This window comes from Phyllobates terribilis, unplaced genomic scaffold, assembly GCF_046119375.1.
Source record: "Phyllobates terribilis strain yellow unplaced genomic scaffold, ASM4611937v1 Scaffold_2__4_contigs__length_985480577, whole genome shotgun sequence".
Taxonomy (NCBI): domain Eukaryota; kingdom Metazoa; phylum Chordata; class Amphibia; order Anura; family Dendrobatidae; genus Phyllobates; species Phyllobates terribilis.
The window spans coordinates 515,643,252-515,661,395 of record NW_027362762.1 but is presented as its reverse complement, the minus strand read 5'-3'; the positions used below and the strand labels follow the sequence as shown (position 1 = coordinate 515,661,395).

Here is an 18,144-nt window from a genome sequence, read left to right as displayed (position 1 = left end):
TGAAAATGGGTCTTGCTATATGCACAATTAAATAATGAAATAAATGTATCTCAATTGATTGTGTATTTATCTACACACACTAATGTTTATTCAATATTACTACACATACATTAATACATCCTTTGTATTTGGCATCTTCTCCAAATCTTAATTTCTCCATATACATTACAATAACATTGTCCGAATCCGCTGATATTGGCAAGCTCAGACTACAGTTTAATTTGTATGGAGGCCTCTCAACCCTATCCCAATAGGTGATGGCCGGGGATATAAAGATCTGGCATGTCTAATTTTTGACTGCCAATCATTTTGTTCTTGGTGAAATAAGCCGCGGACAGAGGAGTCTGGCAGCGGCTTTCTGGTAGAGAACACAGGTAAGAGCGCTCCTGCGTATGGAGACTTTGGGAGACATATTTGTTGGCTGTATGACTGACTGAACCATCATTTAGCTGACAGCTGTCTATTGTGTATGAGGCCTCTTAGAGTCTTAGATAGCACTAATGCTGGAAGTTACTGTATTTGACAGAGTTGTCACAGGCTTAAAAATTACAGCATATCCGATATGAATACAAAACCAGGAGTCATTGTGACTAATAAGGTCTGTGGAAAGGAGGGTAATCAACTTCTACTGGCTCCTTACCTTCTCCGTGTTGACTCTGGCAGACATGTGATGATGGTGAGAACCATAATCAAAGTGAAGAATTTTGGCATTTTTGTGCCACAGTTTCAAAAAGTTAATGGTGCTTTCCACCTTGGACAATTGCTTCTCGCACGGGTTCTGAAAAGCTAATCACAAGGTGTACATCTGTCATGACCAAGTAATAATCTGCAATTTCTGATTAAACCTAGCAGTAATTTCTTGCAACTCCTTCACAAGGAAAACTAGGTATTACCCAGAGTTTCTTCAAAGCAATAAACTGTGTATGTAATACAGGGCCCTTGCAGCCACTCTCCACTCTTGAAAAACACGAGGATACTGTATAAATAAACCCTCTTTATTAACTAACAATTTCCTAAAGGGGTATAGAAAAGGTGTTGTCTACACTTGAAAGCTCTTTAGAGGGAATCTCTCATGACAATCAACTCCCCTAAACTGCTTAAATAGACATGTAGTGTCTTAGAAGATAAGAGAATCTGTACCTTTATTTATAAAACCTGCCACTCTGCGATTGAAAAATCCACATATTAATCCATATGCAAATTATGTCAAGTGCTCTAGGCGTTATCAGAGCACTTTCCAAGCCTCTGCCTCACCGACTCTACTACCTTGCCTAGCGCCACCTTCTTCTGCTTGACGAATGGCTCATTCACTGTGTAGTTAAGCCAGTGAGGTGTCAGTAAAGGAGAAGGTGGCACTAGGTGTGGAATTAAGCCAGTGAGGCAGAGGTTCAGGAAGTGCTCCGATCATGCACAGAGCACGTCATCCTCATTTGTACATGGACTACTACGTGGTTTTTCAGTTACGGAGCTGCAGATTGTATAAATAAACGTACAGACTGGCTCTTCTTTCAAGAAGCTTCATTACACTACAAGTGGTTTGGGGGAGTTGATCGTCATGGCAGATTCCTTATAAATTCATTGCTGGACCAAAACAGCTGTCTTTAATCTATCCCTCTCAGGGCTGCTTCATTAGCAGAGAAGAGAAGGCATCTGGTGCAGTAGGGGCGGCTTAGAGATTCTATATATTAGACTAGAATGTACCATATAGACCTTTAATATTATTTATTTTGCATCTTCAGGCAGCCTAAAGTTCCTGTGGCTGTCTAGTGTCATTCTAGATACAGGTGTACTTAAGGACGATTGTATTGGTATAATATATGACGAATAGCAAAAATATGTCTGGAATATTAACCATGTTAAACATATGACATGTAAATATCCACCATAATTTCTTTTTCAATGCAAATACTAAACATAGTATCAAGTCCAATGCAAACAAGGAGTGTTAAAGGGGTTGTTCAATTTTGGGGATATTTTTTATCACTTAAATGTATGTATTTGGGGCTAAAAATATTTTTTTCAATTAGGTTTCATTAAATATTTTGCAACTTTTGCCTTCTATATCCTCTGTGATGTACTGCCTACGACTGGCCGCATCATGAATTAACTGACTATTCATCAGTCAGTTGCTATAACAGTCTAACAGGGAGCCTGTAACTCTTTGATCTATCTTTTTTTCTGAGCTTTCTTCAACTAATTTATGACTAAAGACCTGGCAAGATACTGGCAAAATTTTTGGGCCCCCTTGAGACTCAGCCCAGACTCCACTCTATCCCCGCCTCCATCCCTCAAACCTTCCACAATCCCACAGTCCACTTTTGGAAAAGCTGCACCACGTCCTCACCAATCACACATTAACAGTTCCCATTGAACACCATATCACATATATAGCCATCAGCTTTTGTTTTGACCAAAATATTTTTTAAGTCTGCCACCACAACAATGTAGACTCTTTTGGCCGGGCCCTACTCTACTCTAACCTAATAAACATTTGTTAAAATATCCAATATTCTTTTTAGGTCGATTTTTATTTATTTTTCTTTAAGGGAATGTGTCACATACATTTTTTTAAAATGACCAATAATACCACATACAAGGGACAAATACCGTCACACCATGACCAGATCACATATTACAGCCACATTGTTACTAAATAACACCATGTATAAGGGACAAATACCATCACACCATGACCAGACCACGTATTACTACCACATAGTAGCCGAATAATACCATATACAAGGAACAAATATCGCCACATCATCACCAAACCACATATTACCACCACATAGTGACCGAATAATATCATGTGCAAGTGACAAATACTGCCACACCTTAACCAGACCACATATTACTACCATGTAGTGACCAAATAATATCACATACAGTACAGACCAAAAGTTTGGACACACCTTCTCATTTAAAGATTTTTCTGTATTTTCATGACTATGAAAATTGTGCATTCACACTGAAGGCATCAAAACTATGAATTAACACATGTGGAATTATATACTTAACAAAAAAGTGTGAAACAACTGAAAATATGTCTTATATTCTAGGTTCTTCAAAGTAGCCACCTTTTGCTTTGATGACTGCTTTGCACACTCTTGGCATTTTCTTGATGAGCTTCAAGAGGTAGTCACCGGAAATGGTGTTCCAACAATCTTGAAGGAGTTCCCAGAGATGCTTAGCACTTGTTGGCCCTTTTGCCTTCACTCTGCGGTCCAGCTCACCCCAAACCATCTCGATTGGGTTTAGGTCTGGTGACTGTGGAGGCCAGGTCATACGGCGTAGCACCCCATCACTCTCCTTCTTGGTCAAATAGCCCCTACACAGCCTGGAGGTGTGTTTGGGGTCATTGTCATTTTGAAAAATAAATGATGGTCCAACTAAACGCAACGGATGGAATAGCATGCCGCTGCAAGATGCTGTGGTAGCCATGCTGGTTCAGTATGCCTTCAATTTTGAATAAATCCCCAACAGTGTCACCAGCAAAGCACCCCCACACCATCACACTTCCTCCTCCAGGCTTCACGGTGGGAACCAGGCATGTAGAGTCCATCCGTTCACCTTTTCTGCGTTGCACAAAGACACAGTGATTGGAACCAAAGATCTCAAATTTGGACTCATCAGACCAAGGCACAGATTTCCACTGGTCTAATGTCCATTCCTTGTGTTCTTTAGCCCAAACAAGTCTCTTCTGCTTGTTGCCTGTCCTTAGCAGTGGTTTCCTAGCAGCTATTTTACCATGAAGGCCTGCTGCACAAAGTCTCCTCTTAGCAGTTGTTGAAGAGATGTGTCTGCTGCTAGAACTCTGTGTGGCATTGACCTGGTCTCTAATCTGAGCTGCTGTTAACCTGCGATTTCTGGGGCTGGTGACTCGGATAAACTTATCCTCAGAAGCAGAGGTGACTCTTGATCTTCCTTTCCTGGGGTGGTCCTCATGTGAGCCAGTTTCTTTGTAGCGCTTGATGGTTTTTGCAACTGCACTTGGGGACACTTTCAAAGTTTGCCCAATTTTTCGCACTGACTAACCTTCATTTCTTAAAGTAATGATGGCCACTCATTTTTCTTTACTTAGCTGCTTTTTTCTTGCCATAATACAAATTCTAACAGTCTATTCAATAGGACTATCAGCTGTGTTTCCACCAGACTTCTACACAACACAACTGATGGTCCCAACCCCATTTATAAGGCAAGAAATCCCACTTATTAAACCTGACAGGGCACATCTGTGAAGTGAAAACCATTTCCGGTGACTACCTCTTGAAGCTCATCAAGAGAATGCCAAGAGTGTGCAAAGCAGTCATCAGAGCAAAAGGTGGCTACTTTGAAGAACCTAGAATATAAGACATATTTTCAGTTGTTTCACACTTTTTTGTTAAGTATATAATTCCACATGTGTTAATTCATAGTTTTGATGCCTTCAGTGTGAATGTACAATTTTCATAGTCATGAAAACACAGAAAAATCTTTAAATGAGGTGTGTCCAAACTTTTGGTCTGTACTGTACAAGAGACAAATACTACCACACCATGACCGGATCACATATTACCACCATATAGTGACCGAATACTATAATATTGATCATTAATAAAAAAAACAACCCACAATACTAATATTACCCACTAATACTAACACTAATATGTGCCATTGTACACAGGAGCTCTGTACATAGTATACAGTGTATAGTGTCAGTGTACAGGTGATGCAGTGATCACCGGTGACATTATACACAGGAGCTCTGTATATAGCGTATAATGTACAGATAATACAGGTACCACTTGTGAAGTATACACACTTTTAATACCGACAATATGTAGCAGACAATCCTGCTTATTGAGTGAGATCACCTTCACAATAGGTACCACAGATAAGTAGGACACAAAATAATGCATAAAGTGCCACCATGCATAAAGAAGTTCAAAAAAAGTGTCAATCTCACTTATTTGGTCCATAGAAGGATGCCATGCAGGACAGACTTTTCTGGGTAATCTGGGGCAGGTACCAAGGCCTAACCTCCCTGTCGTGCCCTATGCAGTGGCTGCCGCCCTGACAAGGGCAGTACCAAAGTACGACCCACAAATACTGTGTTCCATAAAAAATCCCTCCCGACACGTTTCTTTTTCTCAGTCTAGACATGTCACCAGGGGAGTGTACTTGTAATGGGGGGAATTCAGACAAAAAACCTACTTAAATGGGTTGTCCAGTACCTTTAAAAATATGCCAATGTGTTTTAATGATAAATAGAAGCTTCTTTCTAATTACCTCCTGGTGCTGTTTCTGCCTGTGAGCGGCGCTACCAGTGGCCACTCACAGGAAGCACGTGACCCCCGCTGACGTCACGTGCTCCAGCGCTGGGGTCCCTACGGTGGTTGCTGGGTTGTGGGTGAGGTTAGTCCTCACGTCACACCCAGCATCCACTGCGTGCTTTATCAATGAATGGGAACAGGGAGAGCGCGCGATGGATGCCGGGTGTGACGCGCAGGGTAACCCCGCCCACAACCCAGCCGCCACCGGAGGAAAGCGGAAGAGGGACCCTCGGCTGCAGCCTGGACTTGTCGTGACGTCAGCGGATGTCAGAGCCGGCTGCAGCCGGGGGTCACGTGCTGCCTGTGAGCGTCCACCGATAGCGCCGCTCACAGGCAGAAACAGCGCCAGGAGGTAATTAGAAAGAAGCTTCTATTTATCATTAAAACACATTGGTATATTTTTAAAAGTACTGGACAACCCCTTTAAGTCCAGACCTCTCTCCATATTCATGGAGCAAAAAAAGTGTCTAAGTGCTTTAAAGTGCTTAGTGTCAGAGAACCTTACCTGGTCCAGCGGCGCCCTCTCCCTTATCCATTTGAGGCGTGAATGCCCTGGCGCATGGCAGTGACATCATACGCTGGCGATGTGTGCGCTGATATCAGCTGCCGGCCTGTGATTTTAAATATTGCCATGCGGCTTTCCGCACAGCAATAGATTTTAACTGAACGTGCCTTCGAGGACACATGTTCAATTGCTGAGCCTACATAATCCTCTGCTCAATGGGCCCCATATGCCAGTAGTGCCCTGATGGCGGCCCTGTACAGACCACTTCAAAGTTGAATATACAGGAAAACAGCCTCTAACCGGTGCAACATTTTTCATGAAAACCCAATAGCAAAAATTATGTTTAGCTCCAAATACATACATGTAAGTTAAAAGAAATTGTCCCCTAAGATGGACAATTCCCTTTAAAAATCTGTGTGGATCAGGACAATGTCAGCCCATATTTTAAAGGTTTAGCTGTTGAATATGCACTACATGTATAGTTACAGTATCACCTTCATGACGCATATTCTTCATTCACCATTGTTTTTGGCTGGATACTCATTTTATCCACCCCTAACTAAATAAGTAAAATGAGCCTATTATTTGATTCAGAAGAGGTTTATAATGAAAACACAGCCAATTCCGGATCTCAATTAAATAGAAAACATAAGACTTTAAAAACATGTCCTTCCCTACCTTATTTCTAGGACATTTCCACACTTTTATAGAAGAAACAAAATGAATTGAGTTGTTTCTTCTATTGAAGAAAGGAGAAAGTTGTACATTTTCGTGTTGTGTTTCCTCTCTTTCATTTTTTTATAGCAATAAGCAGTTGCTTATTTTGGCCTATTCCCAGCTGGTTCTTTCAGAGTTACAATAAAGCCTCATTTTGCTGCTGTTTTCTTTTAATTCAAACCAGAAAACGCCAGCCTTATGTCCAGCCAAGCAGGAAAAAAAGGAATAACGATAATTGATTGACTTCTACTCACTGGTGGTGTTAACCCTATAGATGTGCAGTATATTATATAAGATGTCCTTATATCTATGGAAAAAATGGTATGAGTAGAATAATTAATTCTCTATACTAATGTTAAAGAAGAGCATTATATACTACTCTTAACTACTTTAAAGTGGGCACTATACAACAGCACATGGAGTGGCAATGGATCCGAAATAGACAACAATTAAAACTCATACCAGCTTCATGCACACAGCTAAGGGGCTACCGTCAAAAGCCCTGAAAACGGGATTTAGGCATATCCGCAGACCAGGCCATTGACTTTAGTGAAGTCACTTTTTGCTTTTTCTGACCTCATTTTTGTCAGTGTCCGCCTTTTTCAAGCAGACACAAAAACAGAGTAGACTCCATATTTGTGCTGAAAATGAAATCAGACAAAGCAAAAAGTGACTCAGTTTGCTTCATTAAACGGCCCGATAGGCAGATACGCCTAAGCCCCATTTTGTCAGGGCTTCCGACAGAAGACTTTTAAAACCGCAATGCTCCTCTGGGAAATAAGCAAATTGTCTCTTCAGAGAGGAAGAGGACTAGAACTCTGCTTCTTGCAGGTGGCACTAGAGTTCTGGTCCTCTTCCTCTCTGAAGAGACAATTTGCATATTTCCCAGAGGAGCATTGCGGCTTTAAAAGTCTCCTGACCGTGACATTCTTAACATGTCGCCCTCCAAAAGGAGAAATGTTACCCCTTAGATAACGGTCTGATGCCTCTCACGCAGCCAAACCAGAAGTCAAACTTTGTACTGACGAGGGCCAGTACTCCGAAAAACCGTGTCTGCAAATTGAGTTTCTGGTTCTGGCTTATATCCTAAGTCATGTGATAAGGCTCGTTAAAGGGTCACTATTGAGTTTTAGGATTGCTACTTCCTGTAAGTGGCAATAGAGTTCTGGTCCTCTTCCTCTCTGGAGAGACAATTTGCATATTTCCTAGAGGAGCATTGCAGCTTTAAAAGTCTCCTCACCGTGACATGCTTAACATGTCGCTCTCTGCAAGGAGAAATGTTACTCCTTAGATACCGGTCTGATGCCTCTCACCCAGCCAAACCAGAACTCACACTTTGCACTGACATGGGACAGTACCCCAAAACACAATGTCTGCAGATTGAATTTCTGGTTCTGGCTTATATCCTAAGTCATGTGATAAGACTCGTTAAAAGGTCACTATTGAGTTTTAGGATTGACACTTCCTCTAGGTGGCAATAGAGTTCTGGTCCCCTTCCTCTCTGAAAAGACAATTTGCCTATTTCCTCACCGTGACATCTTTAACATATCGCTCTCTGCAAGGTGAAATGTTACCCCTTAGATACTTGGCTGAAGCTAGAATGATTGATCCTACCAACGATCGAATGGATGAATGCTTGGCTTCACTCGTGCCAATCACCGTGTTATTTTTACTGCCAGCTCTACATATAAAAGAACAGAATGTGTAAAGCAGAAAGAACAGATAATACATGTCAATGAAGCTTTTACATTAATGTGTCTACATAATAATAGTGTAATCTACTTCATAAACGCCATTCATAAGTCTCTGCCACTTGTGGCTTTGTGCTTTTATCTGCTAAAAGAACTTCTTTGTGACTTTTAATAGCCTTATAATATATAGAAAGGGGTACATTAGCATATACACTGCTAAAAAAAATAAAGGGAACACTAAAACAACATAATGTAACTCCAAGTCAATAACACTTTTGTGAAATCTACCTGTCCAGTTATGAATCAACACTGATTGTGAATCAATTTCTCCTGCTGTTGTGCAAATGGAACAGACAACTGGTAGAAATGATAGGCAATTAGCAAGATACCCCCTATAAAGGAGTGGTTCTGCAGGTGGTGACCACAGACCATTTCTCTGTTCTCATCCTTTTTGGCTGTTGTTTTGGTCACTTTTTCATTTTGCCATTGCTCTCACCCCTAGAGGTACAGTAGCATGAGGCGGTGTCTACAGTACAACCCACAGAAGTTGATCAGGTAGTGCAGTTCATCCAGGATGGCACATCAGTGGGAGGTGTGGCAAGAAGGGTAGATGTGTCTATCAGCACAGTGTCCAGAGCATGGAGCAGATACCAGGAGATGTGGAAGGGGCTGTAGGAGGGCAACAACCCAGCAGCAGGACCGCTACCTCCGCCTCTGTGCAAGGAGGAACAAGATGAACACTGCCAGAGCCCTGCAAAATGACGTCCAGCAGGCCACAAATGTGCATGTGTCTGCACAAACGCTTAGAAACCAACTCCATGAGGGTGGTATGAGGGCCCGACGTCCACAGATTGGGGTTGTGCTCACAGCCCAACACCGTGCAGGACGCTTGGCATTTGCCACAGAACACCAGGATTGGCAAAGTCGCCACTGGCGCCCTGTGCTCTTCACAGATGAAAGCAGGTTCACACTGAGCACATGTGACAGACGTGACAGAGTCTGGAGACGCCGTGGAGAGCGATCTGCTGCCTGCAACATCCTTCAGCTTGACCGGTTTGGCAGTGGGTCAGTAATGGTATGGGGTGGCATTTCTTTGAAGTGGCCCGCCCGTTCCCCAGACCTGAATCCGATTGAGCACATCTGGGACATCATGTCTCGCTCCATCCACCAACGTTGCACCACAGACTGTCCAGGAGTTGGCGGATGCTTTAGTCCAGGTCTGGGAGGAGATCCCACAGGAGACCATCCTCAACCTCATCAGGAGCAAGCCCAGGCATTGTAGGGAGGTCATACAGGCATGTGGAGGCCACACACAATACTGAGCCTCATTTTGACTTGTTTTAGGGACATTACATCAAAGTTTGATCAGCCTGTAGTGTGTTTTTCCACTTTAATTTTGGGGGTGACTACAAATCTAGGCCTCCATTGGTTAATAAATTTGATTTCCATTGATGATTTGTGTGTGATATTGTTGTCAGCACATTCAACTTTGTACAGAACAAAGTATTCAATGAGAATATTTCATTCATTCAGATCTAGGATGTGTTATTTGAGTGTTCCCTTTATTTTTTTGAGCAGTGTATTTATTTATATAATCAGTTCTGATTACTCAACCATTCCCCTTAGACAGTAAGTTGGTGTTTCCAGAAATATTGATCAAAAAGTGAGGTGTTTAAGTCAAATATGTTATGAGGGATGGTTTATAGAAATCATCATGTTGAAAAAAATGAATGCTTTTTTAATATCTTTTCTGTTTAATTGGCCTTTTAGGCAACAAATAAGACAAGGTAATATGAAGCGCATAATAACCAGCAGTGCCATTATAAGACACTTAGAGCTGCAGATTAAAAGGATATTAGCTCAATCACCAGACACAAAATGCCAAGCTAATTATAAAGTAAACATCCTGCTGCTTAACATTATAAACTCCCCAGCATATAGAAATATACAATACAGAGGACCTCTCAGTAAAAAGTCAACATCACACGTCCCCAAGAGATGGATATTTTCACATAATGCACACGATTCACATGATTGCAAAAGTATAGAAACATATAAAAAATATATTCTAAATTCTCTTCTACTATCTGAATGTAGGACCATTGCAAGTTTTCCCACCTCCAAAAATGGAAAGGTCTGTAATTTTTATCGTAGGTACACTTCACCTGTGAGAGACAGAATCTAAAAAAAATCCAGAAAATCACATCATGTGATTTTTACATAATTAAATTGCATTTTATTGCATGAAATAAGTATTTGATCACCTACCAACCAGCAAGAATTCTGGCTCTCACAGACCTGTTCTTTGTCTTTAAGAAATCCTCCTACTCTGCACTCATTACCTGTATTAATTGCACCTATTTGAACTCGTTACCCGTATAAAAGACACCTGTCCACACACTCAATCAATCACACGTTAACCTTTCCATCATGGCCAAGACCAAAGAGCTGTCTAAGGACACCAGGGACAAAATTGTAGACCTGCACAAGGCTGGGATGGGCTACAGGACAATAGGCAAGCAGCTTGGGCTTCTTCTTCTGGAGATCAAACCAAGTAGGATCCCAGCACTCACATGTGAAATAATTAGCTGGTTATTGTTGTCTGAACATACAAGTTATCAGACGTTTCAATGTTATTGAAAAATGCCCAGGAGGGGCTGAAACGTCTGATGACTTGTATGTTGAGACAACAATAAATGGCTAATTATTTCACATGTGAGTGCCGGGATCCCACTTGGTTTGATCTGCATTTCCTCCACGTTCACCACAAGAACCATATGGAGTGCTGACCAGCCTGCGTTTTCCGTCTTCTTCAGGAGAAACCACCACCTTTCACCTGATGACATTTTCGATACTTCAAAACACGATGAAAATAAAACTGCAACTATTATAGAATACCCTGGACTTTTTGGATATTTCATATTCCATAGAAATCAGCAACACAGCACCCACGCATCGCTTACTATTGACTTCTACATTGGACCCTCCAACCTGCAAATCTGCAGCAGCAGGGTTTATATCTTTCCACCTCAAAGTGTTGTACTTTCTTATAACAGTACCAGGTGAGCACACCGCATCACCATCTGCATAATGCCCTACTGCGCTTGTTTATCCCCCAATTTTTTCTTGAAACATTCTCATAGGCTCCCATTCATCAGACGAAAGCCAAAATTGTGTTCTTCCGAACTCTGACTGGTAGATATACACCTGTACTGTTTGTTTTACTGTACAGGAAAGCACAGCACACTGCGCTTTCATATATAATGGGACATTTCAAAGAAATGTATACCATGCATTATTCTTTTTTTCACAATGGTCCCTAAGGTGCATGGATGCTGAGGCATCCATCCTGACTGTGGACACTAGGAATCCAGCCTGACTGTGGCCACTAACCTTAACTCACTTTAATATCCACATATAAATATTTATAGCAAAAAAATCTACAGCAAACCCGAAACAATTCCAAGAGGATTCTTAGGGAAGGCCATGGGATAGCAGACAGTGCAACCCCCTGAATTGTCTTCCTCAAGGCACTTGTTCCTATTAAGTCTTGACTGCCCTGGTGATATATACATTTTGTAATATAAATTACAAGTTCTTTCAGTTAACAGGCACATCATTACGTTATATTAACCTTTGTCAAATCCATTGAGGATCCACCATAAAATGTTCATTTTACAACATGCATGCAACCATGAATTTTGTATAATATTAGAATGTGTCAAAGGCTTTGCATATAATATAGTTCGAAATAAAAACAACAAAAGCAAGTAAGTCACCCCATCACCCTCGCTTGTGCAGACTGATCATTAAATTGAAGTAAGGAACTTATGAGCCTCCATATGACTCATTATGGTACCATAAAGCAGGCTTTGTAAACAGCTAAACTAATAGATTTCCAGACTTTTATTAGTTCCAAACCATACCATGATGTAAGCTGGAAACAATCTAACCAAGTTTCCTGGAAGTACAAGTTTATTTTGACCAAGTTGCAAAGAATTTTGGGGTGACACATGACTTGTTTTATTAAGCCTCTTTGAACAGACATGGACAGCAGGCACTAACCAATAGTCATTCGGATTGGGTGCTTCTACAGGTCCATATGCACATATAATTAAAAAAATCATACAGAAAAGTGTGTATGCATGTAAATGACTGATTTGATCCACACACCCGTCAGACAAATCAAGGACATTCTACTTTCTACTCAATTGTCAAGAAGGTTGAAGGAGTATGGTTTTGACCTGATATTAGCCCTCATCTCCTTGATTATGAGTATGTCTCTAAACTAACTATAAATGTATCAGTAGGGATAACATCTTATCCAATGTTGGGACACATAATAGCCAATATCAAACAGCCTACCTTTCTTTTTCCCATGTATACCCCCCTTTAAATTCCCTAAAGGGCCTTCACCAAACACAAGCCCTCCTTCTACTACCAAAGTCATAATTGGTAAACAAATCTTGGGGTAACAGATAGTACTATTATTTCAGAATAATGACATTGTGTCGACTGATTCGATACATACATTGAGAATATATACCGAGGTAACAATATAGCATTATTTGGACTAGTATTTCTATGCTATGCTACAGAATTTTGCAGCCAAGTGTCTTAAAGGTCTGTCCCATAAATAACATTTCTCATCTTTCCTCAAGATATGTGATAAATAGAGATGATCAAATCTTTTCAAATTCACCAGATTTGGCAAATTTTTACCAAATATTTTATTTGCAGCGAATATATTCACCGGAAATCATGGGTGCTCCAATTGCCCTGAAAAGATGTGTTTAGCATTCTGAGGTCTCATAGGACTAATGGAATGCATGATTACTGGGGGTCTGATCGTTGGGACTTCCACCAATCACAAAAACTCTGGTTTCAAAGTTCCCTTTGTGAATGGAGCAGTAGGGCACTTGCATGTCTATGGAAGTGGTGCATGCTCACTGCCTCAAAACCTAACCTCCTTAATCTAAACATTTCCATATTATAGTCAATTGCCTTTGTGCATTTTATAACTAGAGGAGAAATCATTTTCTACTATGTTGACACCATTAATTTTTTTTATACAACACCAACATATTCTGTGGGGCTGTATTCATATCATATTATAGTCACATAAATCCCGAAGATGATTAATATAATGCATATGGAAACACAGAAACACATTTTTATACTAATGTGGTTAGTTCTATACTGGAACAATGATAATAATTTGCTTACAGAGTTTTCCTAAAGGATTTTTGAAGATTTTCAACACTTTGTTGAGATTGAGAGCTGTTCCTCAATACCTATCAAAGCTTTGCAAGACTTAGAATTTCTCATAGCATGTATCCAATATTCCCTGGCCAGTGTGATGTGAATGTGCATTAAACGAATGCAACTGTACAGAAAGCATTTGGGCTCCCAAAATGTCATATACAGTTTTTTCTATACATCAGCATTTCAATGCGTTTGCAAATGACTCCCAGCATTTTACTCCATAAAGCCTTTGTGAGCTTAAAAACACACAGTTGAATTGTTTTAAAAGCCCTTTGTACTATTTCCCCATAATGCGCTTAAAATGTTCCATTTTATCCAAACCACAGGCTCCTTGGTTCCTAGAAAAGGGGTAAAAGGAGAAATATAAAAATAACACATTACTGCATTGCTGTTAACTCTTACTACCTGGCAGTCGGTGTCAGACACGGCACAAGTAGCCCATGCTCTGTCTATGGAAACCTATGCTGAACTGACAACGTTAGCATCGTTTTCTATAAAAGTGACAGGATTTACAGCTGAGCATTATGAGAGCAGTTATGGTTTTTGAGTCTTAAATTCAATAACTGCAATGTTTGGTAATTATCACTCCTAACTGAATATGGGTCAGTGACCCAAACCGCAAGTATTTAAGCGGCTCTCCGACCTGCCAAGAGAAAAGTCCGCCGCAGCTGAAGTTTAGTTCTGTTGACAGTAGAGTTTCCATGGAGTTACAGTAGTTTTGTACTAGATACAATACACAATGTCTAAGCATCCTCCTGTTTTTATTGTGTTTTTATATGTATCATATTCACATTCTTTTTAAAATCTTGCACACAAATATGTGCCCCTTACATTGCCAAATTATGAAACACTCCTCTCATTTTATAATTCAAAGATACAGATTCAGATGGAAAATATGAGCACATACAAATGCAACATCAATACATACAGTTTCAGTATGTTTGAGGTTGTAAAATGAAGTTTATTCTTATCTTTTCCCTTCTAGATTGAAAGGGAACCTGTCACTTCTGAAAACACTGTCTACTGGGTCATCTGCAGGTAAATAACGTTACAATTCTGCTTTGCTGCCATACCGAAAGATAGGCTACTGGGAGTAAATAAACTTATTTCCTACTAGGAACTGATGGATTTCAGTCATAGGGGCATGCACGAAATGGCCACTCACAGCACTGTCAGGAAGATGTTAAAGTGCTGGGGAGTGCTTTCAGTCACTCCATGTATGCCCCTATGACTGAAAGCCGGCAACTCCTGGGAGGAAATAAATACATTTTCTCCAGTAGCTACACTTTCAGTAGGGCAGCAAGGCAGCATTGTAATGCTATTTACCTGCATATTAACCATATATCTGCAAATAAATTGCATTTTCTGAAGTGACAGGTTCCCTTTAAGTCCCATTAAATCTTTGACTTCTCATTATTGTTTTCTTACTGTGACTTTCTGCTTTCCAAAATTGGCAAACAACTAAAGGCCATCATTACTGCTCTTAAAAAGTTGTTAGCCAGTCATCTCCACAGATACCTGAATAGCAAATTTGCATAGTAATGCAGAGATATAGGAGTCAAGTACAGTACAGACCAAAAGTTTGGACACACCTTCTCATTTAAAGATTTTTCTGTATTTTTATGACTATGAAAATTGTACATTCACACTGAAGGCATCAAAACTATGAATTGACACATGTGGAATTATATACTTAACAAAAAAGTGTGAAACTACTGAAAATATGTCTTATATTCTTGGTTCTTCAAAGTAGCCACCTTTTGCTTTGATGACTCTTGGCATTCTCTTGATGAACATATGGAAAATGCCACAATATAACATATATCAGCAGTATAAGGTTTTCAGAAAGGTGTTTCTCTTTCCATACTCTCACACATCTCCTCTTTAACTGTTGTCATCCTCAGAAACTGGAGCTAGAACACAAAAACAGCAATGCAACTGTGCAATACATTGTAGTTCTTTGTAGACAAGTCTAGTAGGATAGTGACAGTCTCATTACAGCAAGTCACAGTCCTTGCATGGGACACAGTCTGTTTTTTCAACATGTAAGAGTTCACCACCCTTTCTATAACAGGCAGAGTACCCTGTGGATAGTGATAGGACATAGTCCATGGCATGGTCCTTTGAACAAAGGGGAAAAAGAACACAGTCCATTAGAAAGGGAGCAAAGAGCACAGTCCTTCTTATGACAGAGTAAAAGAACTCAGTCAGTTCTTTCAACAAAGTAAGGAATACAGTCCTTGGTGGATGCAGCTCGGTCCATAGTTGAAGATTTAGGACCCTTCAATTACTCAAGTGCCCTTCTTGCAAAACATAGGGGCTCAATGGGCAAACCAAAAATAGTAAAATAACTAAAATCATAGCCTATTCTCAGCTTCCTTGGGCCTAATGTCAGCCTTCAGCATGGACTAAGCAAAGAACTCAATGGCAGTTAAATCCCTGCAAAGTTGTAGCCATTTGGCAACTTTTTTCTCCTGTAGATGTCCACTCTATTGTTGCCCTTGCCAGAGTTGGAGAAGTCTCTTGAAGCCTCTGAAGCTTCCACAAGTGACTCTTTTCAGTTGTGTAGCTACCTGGATGGGGGGTCAGAGTGGGCGGTCACCCTGGGCCCCTCGCTCTGAGGGTCCCACCCAGAGTTACTGCTACTCTTAACTTTAAACCCCTGATGAAGGCTAGCGCCAAAATGTGTGTCGTAGCATGGCACCATTTCAGCAGGATGATATGAATATACTGTAGGTAATCTGTACTTTTTACTTTGTTATATATGCTTTTTCAATACTGTCAATTGCACATTTACTTTTCTAAGCTTAACTTATCATGTATTTTACAAACTAATGTTAAAGTATGTTAATACTTATCCAATCTCCTCCTGCTGTGTTCTGCCGCTTCTCTCTATTTACTGACTTTGTTTTTATTTTTTTTTTATGTGATTTTTTTTTTACATAACTAATAAAAATATTTTTTGTGACTACCTTCTTGGCTATATATCTTGTGTGAATATGTTTTCTTCTATTGAAAGAGGAAGAGCACATCTAGTAGGCACGTGACCGCAAGTATGCAAATTGCATACTTGTAGTCACATGACCGCCCGCTCTCATCGACAATACCAGAGAATCCTGCCAGCAATCACACCACACGCTGTCATGATTCAGAAGTCTGCAGTCATCTCAGTAGTGCAGCAATATAACACAAATGAGCACCATAAGCACCATAAGTTTTTCAGTAGGTTGTTTCTTCTCTTTCCACACTATTTCATATACACTTGAAAAAAATCACATTTGTGATGTCTATGACCTTTGACTACTACTGATTTTCAATGTGTAATGGAATTTATGAGCAGTACCAAAGCAGTTGAAATATGCTTCCCAGACCTTAAAGTACAGATATAAGACTAATGCACTAGAACTATTCTAATAGTGTCTTTCATTTCACCCCCTGTTAGTTGCATCCGTGCATTTTCTCCCTTTGATTACTTGCAGCTCTGTCATGATCTCCAATCTGACCACCAGTCTAGCACATGCTCCCCTGTGTAGACACTCCAGGAGTCTATTAGCTACAAGATGATGACACTATCACCAAACAAATTTTTCTTTAAATTTGCCCCATATTTAAGGCATGTTTCATATGGGCCACCTTGTGTTTTTTTTTTATAATGCTCACCATTGTGTATGGGGTTTGGGCTTTCCATATGTTTTAACTGACTTTTTAAAAACTTACAAAATTTTTGGCAAATATACTTCAGTCTCCCCCGAATGATTTTATGTACATTGGATATTTTTGTACAAAGTTTGCACCATTTTAGGAGTGTGAGCTTTTTGCATAAATGCAGTGATATAATATGTGTGTTCGTACAATGATTAGCTACAAAGTTATAAAAGTCCCTCGACTCACAATGGTTGTCAATGCTATTTGTGTGTGCTGTGTGCAAAATCTCCAGTGTAGCCTAAGAGTTGCAGTGTTAAATTACTTATTGATTATAAAAGCTGACAGGGAGAAACCTTTCACAAGTAAGAAGCAGGATAGAAAGGCTGAGGCTCTATTACACAGCGTACAATAGACTCTGAAGTGTGAGTCAGGGCTCGCTCACAAGAGCGTATACATCAGACAAATGCTATCCAGTGTTTTATCGGAAAGCATTTGGACCAATGTTTTATCAGATAGCACATGGACCAATGCTATTTCATAGGGCAGCGCTAATTAGCACTTTTTTTCTTATATCGATCATGAGCATGAGCATTATGATGGCTTTGTGGGGTAATTTGAAAGACTGATAGATTTTTGCCCTGAAACTAGATAACCACTGTTGTCACCTCTCCTGTACAGGGATAAGAGCTTTTTGTACTACAGTATATGTGTTTTTTGTATGTGTTTATTATACCATGTTTTTTGTGTGTGTTTATTATACCATGTTTGTCACTTTTTAATGAACTTAGTAAAAGTTATATTTTAAGTCTGATAAAATTGCTGCTAAACCATGAGAAAAAATTTTCAGCGCAGATTGGATGTTACTCACCCATTCGAGTCTATGGGTGCGTAGAAAACTTTGGAATGCACTCGGATGACATCCAAGTGCAGTCCGACTTCAGCGGACTCACAGAATGGAGAAGATGGAGAAATATTCTTCATCTTCTCCTCACCTGTGCTAAGACTCTCT

At 40.2% G+C, this 18,144-nt stretch overlaps 1 protein-coding gene and 1 long non-coding RNA gene across 2 annotated transcripts in view; one reads left to right on the top strand and one right to left on the bottom strand.

Moving 5' to 3' along the window:
- The window catches only part of COL8A2 (collagen type VIII alpha 2 chain), a 253,022-nt gene that overhangs the window by 45,605 nt on the left and 189,273 nt on the right, over positions 1-18,144 (top strand). The gene's annotated exons all lie outside the window — the stretch shown is intronic.
- LOC141218725 (uncharacterized) overlaps positions 1-18,144 on the bottom strand; it is a 60,048-nt gene that overhangs the window by 14,221 nt on the left and 27,683 nt on the right. The window contains exon 2 of the long non-coding RNA XR_012287421.1: positions 641-786. This is a non-coding gene — a long non-coding RNA (uncharacterized lncRNA). The remainder of the gene's footprint in view (positions 1-640; positions 787-18,144) is intronic.